We start from the raw sequence: 9,345 nt of genomic DNA, 5'->3' as shown, positions 1-9,345 counted from the left end.
TAAACGCTTCTAGTCCACCATTTGCATGATATATTAGCCTTTCAAGCTGTCTTTTGGTATACACTGAGAGACTGTAGCTCTCGCTTTTAGCTAAGCTCATCTGCAATTGGTTTTACTGCTGTTTATCTCAAGCAAGTCTCCATATCTAGCCAATGTTAGCCTTAACACAAGGAAAACAGTACAATGAGAGCTGCGCACATGCTGTAATTATACCAGGGCACTGCAAGGGCTGAATTAAACTGCTTAAGTTAGATAGAAAAAAAAAATCCTTTGTGGTTTATTGTAGTGGCACAATTTTTTTTATATATATATATTTTTTGGTTTGGTTTGTTTTAAACACAGTACAGCTTTACACAAGATTTAAACTAGACAGAAAAAAAAAAGAGAGAGAAATATAATAATACTATGAGTATCATGTGAGTTGTTTTACAAGCATAACTGTATCAACTTCACTGTGCTGACTTAACCGATAAAGCTGTGCTCTCAGGCTCCTGAATTGTGGAAAGGTAGAGAAGTAACCTTAAATCCCTCAGATGTTTCCTGCCTTCCTAGTCCTCCCTCAGAAAAGCCATCATTTCCCCCTGTAGGATTAGTTCTTTCTGTACCTACTCCCTCAGTGCTGTGTCTAGCCTGGGTGTTTATCAGTCGTATGGTTACTTCCCAGCCTCCAGACACCCCCTCCAGTCAGTGCACACCTCCCCGCTAGCTCCTGCCTGGATCCAGAACCAAGAGCTAGGAGATAGGTAGTACGAGGAATATATCCAAGAGGTGAACAAGCATTTTCATCTGAAGCAGAGCACCTATCCACTAATATAATCTGCAATTTCCCTAGCATGAAGGAAAATAGCATAATGCTTTTGTTCTTCTTTTTTTTTTGTATACCCCTCCTTTTTTTTCTTTTCTTTTTATTTTTTTTTTTTATTTTTTTTATTGTACAATGAACACAAGAGAATTAGAAAATTTCAGGTAGTTTTGCAGCAGCTTATGTAGCCACTAAATAAGAAAATGTCTATGAAATATTTAGTTCTGTTCTAACATTTGGGTCAGCTATGAATGCTGTGATCTTATGTTGAAGGTACAGTGTGATAAGATTTTATTTAACATAGAGAGTATACTGCAAAGTGAAAGTGAGAGTTATACTAAAATGGTTGTGAATGATTTCCAGCTTGTGAGTAAAGTACTGGACACATAAAGAGCTGAGCTATTTTTCAGCAGTAGTAAGCAGCCACAGTTGCTATTGACTTAATGTTTGGCTCATTTAAAACACAAGCCTTATTTAGATACTTATTATAGGTTTAGGCACCTGTCTGTAAATATCTGATTAAAAATATTGGCCTAGCTTTACAAATTAAGGTCAAAGGAAACAAGCATTACTGAGCCCTGGAAAACCAAAGAAAAAGTAAGGCTAAGGACTTCAGATGAAAGGAGTTCTAAGGATTGGTGGAGGACAAAGGGAAGAAGAAGGAAGGTGCTTTGATACCTCTTATTTTTATTATTCTTTAATTTTTATTTTAATTATTGAGTTTATGTAGCTTTTATATAGCTATTCAGCCTGAATGAGAACAGAAAATACTGAACAAAAATCCTGAAAAGACAGGCTGTTCACAGGAAAATTCCATTCAAATTTTACTACATACCAAAGGTTGAACTTTTAATTGGGCAGGGAAGAAACATATGGATACCTTCCTAAAGCTATAAATTTTCAAATGTTCACCTACCATAATGATGTCCTGTTGCCATGCTTTCTACTTTTTCGCCATCCAGCATGAAAATAATAAAATAGAGCCACCAGCAACCACCAAAAGAACAAATGCTTTTATTTATTATTCACCTGGATGTAAGATTTCAGACAACACTTCTAATAAATGCTGTCTGTGTAATGGTTATTCAGTCTTCTTTCGAATTCTGTCCATCTATTTAGCCATCCCTGCCATGTCAGTCTCTATTACCCGTATCTACTAAGATGTGTTTTAATGGTAAAAGTAACAGGTTGACTTAATAAAAATGCTGGCAGTGACACCAAGGAATGCTGAGATTTTACTAATCTGAAAAATAATGACCTAAGGGGAGCTTTGTTCCTCCTTCTCATGGGTCTCCGCTAGAAACAGCCAAATAATTATAAAAAAGGAGCCAACTGAGTAAACACAGTGGGAAGTATTGTGGAAGTTTTTATATAAATGAATTATGGATATTTTTCAACTTTAGTTGCTTTATATATATATATATGCATTTGCTGATTTTTTTTAATTATTATTTCTACATTGCTAATTCACTTTGTGTTACAAAAGATTAGAATATATATATATATCCAAGTCAATCTTACAGACCTAGTGATGTATGATTAATATTTGTGAAGTGCTTTGAGCTACACTGAAAACAAAGCTTAGATATGCTTCCATACCTGACTCCAGACATAAAGTCATTTTCAGGACGGATTTATCTCCCTTACATTAGGGGTAGTCTACTGTAAGCAAAGGCCATATTCAGATTTATGTGGCTTCTAGGAAAAGTGGAGGCCATGGTTCCACGGTGGGACTATAGCTGTGCTTGTGTGGGCTGGGGCCAATGTGGGTGCCCAACTGAGAGTTTGTTAGGTCAGGTGTAACGCTTTATTGTTGATAACTCTAACTTCAGATAGAACTGGTTCACAAAATTTTCCCAAAGTTGACACATTCCCTCAGCTTTGATTAAAAGCCATTTTCCTAACAGCATATATCCACACAGTCGTTTGTCCTGCTCTCAAAAGAGTACAATGCCCATGGTGAAACAAATGGTGCTAGAAAGAACATGTTTTCTGGTATCTGTTTAGTGAAATGTCTCATACACGTTAGATCTACAGACGAGGCAGGGCCTGGATGTGAATGATTTTGACCTCTCATTCCTGTCATAATGAAGAAAACAGAATATACTCTTCCATCCTGACTATACATTTGGTTGACACTTTCTCCTCTGTCTCACAGCAGCATACATATCACAGATACATGTATTCACTAAGTTAGTCAAAAAAGAAAGATTGATGCCATGTAAATAAACTAGACCTTCACTAAAACATTGGAAACAACAGCAATAGACTAAGATACAAAATGTAGTTCTCCCAGGATGTAACCTATTTACATAAAGGTGAATTTTAATCCAGTGACCAATTTCTGAACAACTCTGTCACAGCCTCTGGCTTCTTCTCTTCAGAGGTGTTTTCATTACAAAACTAGGTTACAGGAAAAAAAGCAGCCATGTTAATTAACAGACATTTGAAATCAGTGTCACAGAATCATAGAATCATATAATGGAATCACAGAACAGCTTGGGTTGGAAAGGCACTCAAGGATTATCTAGTTCCAATCCCCTAGATACCACACACTATATCAGGTTGCCAGGGCCTCGTCTAACCTGGCCATCAACACCTCCAGGGATGGGGCATCCACAATTTCTCTGGACAACCTGTTCCAGTGTCTCGCCACCCTCCCAGTGAAGAATTTAATCTTAACCTCTGATTTAAATCTCTCTTTTAGCTTAAGACCATTCCCCCTTGTCCTGTCATTATCTGCCTGTGTAAAAAGTCACTCTACATCTTTTTTATAAGCCCCCTTTAAGTATTGAAAAGCTGTAATGAATTCTCCATGGAGCCTTTTCTTCTTCAGGATGAAAATCCCCAGCTCATCCAGCCTTTCTTCATAAGAGAGGTGCTCCAGCACTGATCATCTTTGTGGCCCTCCTCTAACAGGTCCATATCCTTTTTGTGCTGAGGGTCCCAGAGCTGACCTGGATGCAGTACTCCAAGTGGGGCCTCACAAGGGCAGAGAAGAGGGGCGCAATTACCTCCTTTGACCTGCTGGCCACACCTCATTTGATGCAGCCCAGGATGCAGTTGGCCTTCTGGGCTGCAAGTGTGCACTGCTGGATCATGTCAAGCTTCTCATCCACCTGAACCCCCAAGTCCTTCTCTGCAGGGCTGCTCTCAATGAGCTCTTCTCCTGATCTGTACTCATATCTGGCATTGCCCCAACTCAGGTGCAGCACCTTGACTTGTTGAACCTCATTAAGTTCACATGGGCCCACTTTTCTATCTTGTCCAGGTCCCTTTGGATGACATCCCTTCCTTCTGTTATTTTAACTGCACCTCTCAGCTTCATGCCATCTGCAAACTTGCTGAGGGTGCACTTGATCCTACTGTCTATGTCACTGACAGATACTAAACAGCACTGGTCCATGAGGGACACCACTCATCACCAACCTCCACCTAGACATAGAGCCATTAAACAGGAATCAGAACTCCACTAACGCAGAGCCAGTATCAACAGGAACAAGTTGTGTTTATTATCAAGATGACAGCTGACTGCAATTAATCCCAGTTTCAGTAACATTTGATCTCAACTGGCTTCCTCATGCTACATGCGTACCTCCTCCATCTATACTGATTACTCAGTCATGCCTTAAGCTGCTAGTTAAAATGAGGACTCCGAAACCTGTTGTAAAAGGATTTAATATTCTAGTAAGCTGAAGCACTGGAAAACTTTTCTGGTCTCCCACATCTTCAGAGGGAAATATATGTGCTCAAACAGTAGTATGAAGTTCAGAAGCAACTCTGAAGAAAGGGTCAAGGTTGAATATGATACCTTGTCATTGTATGTCATTAAGGTTGTACTTTAGGAGATAGATCTATAATGAATCAGAAGACACAATTACTTTAGTGTGCAATTAATTGTTCTTTTACCTTCTGCATGAAGACATTCAAAAGATCTATACATGCTCTACGGTATCTTTAATACCTTCGCAATGGTGGCACAGAAGCAATATCAGTATCAGGAAAGAACATATTTTCTTTTCTAGAAAGTTTTTGTTGGTGAATATGATATGTGGTTAAATAAAAAATGAAAAATGACCTCGAGAGGCAGCTCATATACCTAAGGTGATGGAATAGTTTTATGTCATGGTGCGCTTTGCTTGAGATGTGGGTGTGATTTGTACATAAAAAGTCTTAAAGCTTCCACAGGAGACATTCCTTGGCATGAGAACATAGAATCATAAAGGTTGGAAAAGACCTCCAAGACCATCTGGTCCAACCATCCCCCTACCACCAATGTCACCCACTAAACCATGTCCCTAAGCACCAGGTCCATCCTTTCCTTAAACACCCTCAGGGACGGTATGTAGCTGGGCAAACCCTTCCAATACCTGACTACTCTTTCTCAGAAGAAATTTCTCCTAATTTCCAAACTAAACCTCCCTGGTGCAACTTGACGCCATTCCCTCTAGTCCTATCACTAGTTACCTGTAAGAAGAGGCTGACTCCCAGCTCCCCACACCTTCCTTTCAGGTAGCTGTAGAGAGCAATGAGGTCTCCCCTGAGCTTCCCCTTGCCCAGACTAAACAACCCCAGTTCCCTCAGCTGCTCGTTACAGGACTTGTGTTCCAGGCCCTTCACCAGCTTTGTAGCCCTTCTCTGGACATGTTCCAGGGCCTCGATGTCCTTCTTGTAGTGAGGGGCCCAAAACTGAACACAGTACTCGAGGTGTGGCCTCAACAGAGCAGAGTACAGGGGAACTGTATGAAACCTCCCTGGTCCTGCTGGCTACACTGTTCCTGGTATAAGCCAGGATGCCATTGGTCTTCTTGGCCACCTGGGCACACTGCTGGCTCATGTTCAGGCAAGCACTGACCAACACCCCCAGATCCTGCAGCCTGTGGAAGACCCATGCTAGAGCAGTCTGCTCCTGATGGACTGCATCCCGTAGACAGGCTGGAGTAGGGAGAAAGTGTGAGGATGGAGGAACGGTAAAGAGGAAATTATATACACTGACTGCAACCCCCATTCCCCAACCCCCTGCACTGCTGAGGGTGGGAGAAGATGAGTGGGAAATGAACAAGTAAAGTTGAGCCTTGGGAAAGAAGTGGATGGGAGGAAGGTGTTGTTAAAATTTGTTTCTCTCTATCCAACTCTATCTTTAATTGGCAATGAATTAAAATAATTTTCCCCAAGTCAAGTCTATTTTGCCTGTGATAGTAATTGGTAAGTGTTGTGGTTTAACCCAGCAGGCAGCTCAGCACCACCCAGCCACTTGCTCACTCTCTCCAGGTGGGATGGGGAAGAGAATCAGAGAGATAAAAGTGCAAGAACTCATGGGCTGAGAAAAAGACTGTTTATTAGCGAAAGCAAAAGCTGTGTGTGCAGGCAAAGGAAAGCAAGGAATCTTTTCACTGCTTCCCATCCACAGGCAGGTGTTCAGCTACTCCCAGGAAAACAGGACTCAAAATGGTGTCTTGGGAAGACAAATGCCATCACTGTGAATGTCTCCCCCCACCCTCAGCCAACTTCCCCCCAGCTTTTACTGCTGAGCATGATGCCACATGTTATGGGACAACCCTTTGGTCACCCTGGGCCAGTTGTCCTGGCTGTGTCCCCTCCCAGATCCTGGTGCACCCCCAGCCCCCTCACTGGCAAGGCAGCACGAGGAGCAGGAGTCCTTGGCTCTGTGTGAGCATTTCTCTGCAACAAACAAAACATTGGTGTGTTGTTGCCACTATTTCCATTAAAAATCCAAAACACAGCATTGTGTGAGACTCTGTGAAGATAATTAACTCTATCACAGCCAAAACCATGACAGTAAGTGATCTTCCTAACTTTACCTTAGCCTACAGGCTTTTCCATTGTGTTTTCTACCCCTGTTCTGCTGAGGAGTAGGAGTGAGAGAGAACCTTGGTGGGCATCTGGCAGCCAGGCAAGTCAACCCACCAGAGCTGTACTAGTAAGGTGGAATATACAACCATTTTAAGATATAATTGTAAGTCTCTTGTTTTTAGTGAGCAACACAGAACTGAGAACTATTGTCTACAGATGTTTAGTGTGATTCAAATAAGATTCCATTTTGTTTCCATATAAATGTTTTGTTGGTTTAAACATTCTACATGTTATCATATGTTACATGTTAATACTACATGTTAACACTGAAGTTAAAAAAAAAATCGTGTTGCTCTGTCTTGATATCTACTTTTAGCACTCTCTAATACTGTTATTTTTTGTAATGTTCTGTCCAACTCACATACTAGGTCTCCTGCAAGACACAGCCCAGGGGAAAACATTGTAAAAAACAATAAAGAGGGAAGTACAGACAAAGGTAAGGAATATTTTGCAAATATAACTGTTGATAAAAAAGCAAGAAAGACTAATTGGATTAACCAATAGCAAAGCATGAAGAATCAATGCAATATGTTTTTTTGTTTTATTTTGCCTTTTTTTTTTCAGTAAGAAGGGAACTGCCTAAATAATTCATCAAGTCAAAGAAAACAGTGGAAATATCAGAGGAATCAGGGAAGAAAATGTGGTATTGCTCTTCAGTGAAATAAAAAGTGACACAACTGTCATATTGCAAAACTAATTTCCCAGTAAAATAACAGACTATATGTCTTAAAGAAACGAAATAAAAAGAACTATAAACTACTGGAAGAAAAAATTAAGAACAATTCATCCCAGACAATCTTTGTTCCCACAAAACTCTAAATAAAGTAAATACATCAAGACCCTACACTTGTCTATTTACAGGATATATCTGTCATTGATAAGTAAGTTACAATAATATAATTTATTTATACTCCAGTCTTCCTCCTAAGGTCTCTTCTGTGGAATCTTTCTGTGCATGACCTTAATTTCAAAGAGGCTCTACCACATCTCCTGGTCTGATTGGAGCAAATTGAATCCCCCTGACACTATCATTCAGGAATAATAATATTGTCCTTTCACAGAGACTTGAAGCTCCTGATAACAGAATAATTCAGGGATTCAAGTTCTTATGGTCAGTTGCTCCACCAGAATAAACTGTTAAGGCTTTATTATGGGTGATGAAGTTGTCACTGTTTATATCATCTGAGATTCCTTCCCTTGTATCAGGAATATCTGGTCTCTGGCTGTAGCTTTTCAACAGAATTGTCACATCAGTAACAGAAAGTAAAGATAACATATATACCATATGTATTGAAGATGTTCTGTTACATATACTTGTATTACTTAATTATGGAGGGAGTCATCACACATTTGTTGCAAAGTGCTGTACCAACTCAGCATTTAAGAAGTTATATTGTAATGCAAGAGATAATGGATAGATAACAGAAAACCCAAATGGAATGAGACAATGTGAGCAACATTGTTTTATTAATTATTGTAATCTGAATTCAAATCTGGGATGGGAAAGCCATAACATCAAGGAATAACTACTGAAAAGATCTTCTCTGAGTAGAATGTGACAATAAAAAGGATTAGCACAGAGCCATATTGATCTAGTGCAGATAATGGCAATGTAACAGTGAATGTATATTTATTGAGAACCAAAATTTGAAATGCTTACTTCTTTCTTTATATATATATATATATATATGTACGCATATGTTGTTCAAAACAGTGGGAAAGAGAATGAAAAATAGAGACACAACAGTGACTGGAAGTATGAGAATGATCCTTTACATTTAATATTAAAGAGCTCCATGGATTTAGCATACTAAGAATTACTATTGTGACGTCACTTAATTTCAGTGATTAGTTACTACCCATCTATAAAAAAGTCATATGAAAAGGGTGGTTTTAGTTAACAGAAGAAAACATGACAAGAACTAATGGCTGAAATTTGAACAAGAGAAATCCAAATAAAAGAAATTTCAAAAGGAATGCTATTGACTTCTGCAAAGTTACTAAGGCAAATGGTAAATTTCCTCTATCTTCATTTCTCCAAATAAATACAGGCTTTAGGAGAAATATATCCAAACTTATATGCAAGCTAGTGGGCTTCAGGTAGGGTTGCTGAGTAAAATGTAATGCCTGTGAGGTACAAGAGATCATACTAGATTACCCAATATTCCCCTTTGGTCTTTTTATGTGAAATTTAGATCTACAACAAATTATCAGAAGTGTTAAGTTCTGAGGGTAGTTCAATTATAACCAGAAGATTATTTTATGAAAGTGTTATTCATATTGAGTAAGTGTTCTAAAACCAGAATGTAAATTTGTGGATATTATAAAACGAGATAAGTTAGTAGCAAGATGTGAACTTTAGGAAAGAAAAACAAATAAAATAAAGAGACAAATTCAGCAAATCAAATTCGCAGATGAGAAAAGTCCAAAGTATCTCCATGAAAGTTATATTGAAAAGCAAAATGAAATTTCATTTTGAAAATAAAAGACCTATATTTACTTTACTTTTACTAAAATGTCAATATTATTTCTTTTTTTTTTTTCATTTAATACAGTAAAGTGTACTAATATACATCTTAAATGTAAATTTTTGAAAGAGGAACATATATACTAAAATACAAATATTACTTTCCAAGTGGATGTCTTTCTCAAATTGACCAGTTCTGGCT

General features: G+C 38.6%; 1 long non-coding RNA gene across 1 annotated transcript; it reads left to right on the top strand.

Moving 5' to 3' along the window:
- The first annotated feature begins 6,633 nt into the window (after nucleotides 1-6,633).
- On the top strand, nucleotides 6,634-9,138 carry LOC308193638. The gene is made up of 3 exons (XR_013949834.1): nucleotides 6,634-6,779; nucleotides 7,045-7,112; nucleotides 7,241-9,138. It is a non-coding gene; the product is annotated as an uncharacterized lncRNA (long non-coding RNA).
- The last annotated feature ends 207 nt before the right edge of the window (nucleotides 9,139-9,345 follow it).

The sequence above is a fragment of the Anser brachyrhynchus genome (assembly GCF_964034855.1).
Source record: "Anser brachyrhynchus genome assembly, chromosome: 3".
Taxonomy (NCBI): domain Eukaryota; kingdom Metazoa; phylum Chordata; class Aves; order Anseriformes; family Anatidae; genus Anser; species Anser brachyrhynchus.
The sequence above is the reverse complement of the archived record's forward strand: the minus strand, read 5'-3'. Positions and strand labels throughout refer to the sequence as shown.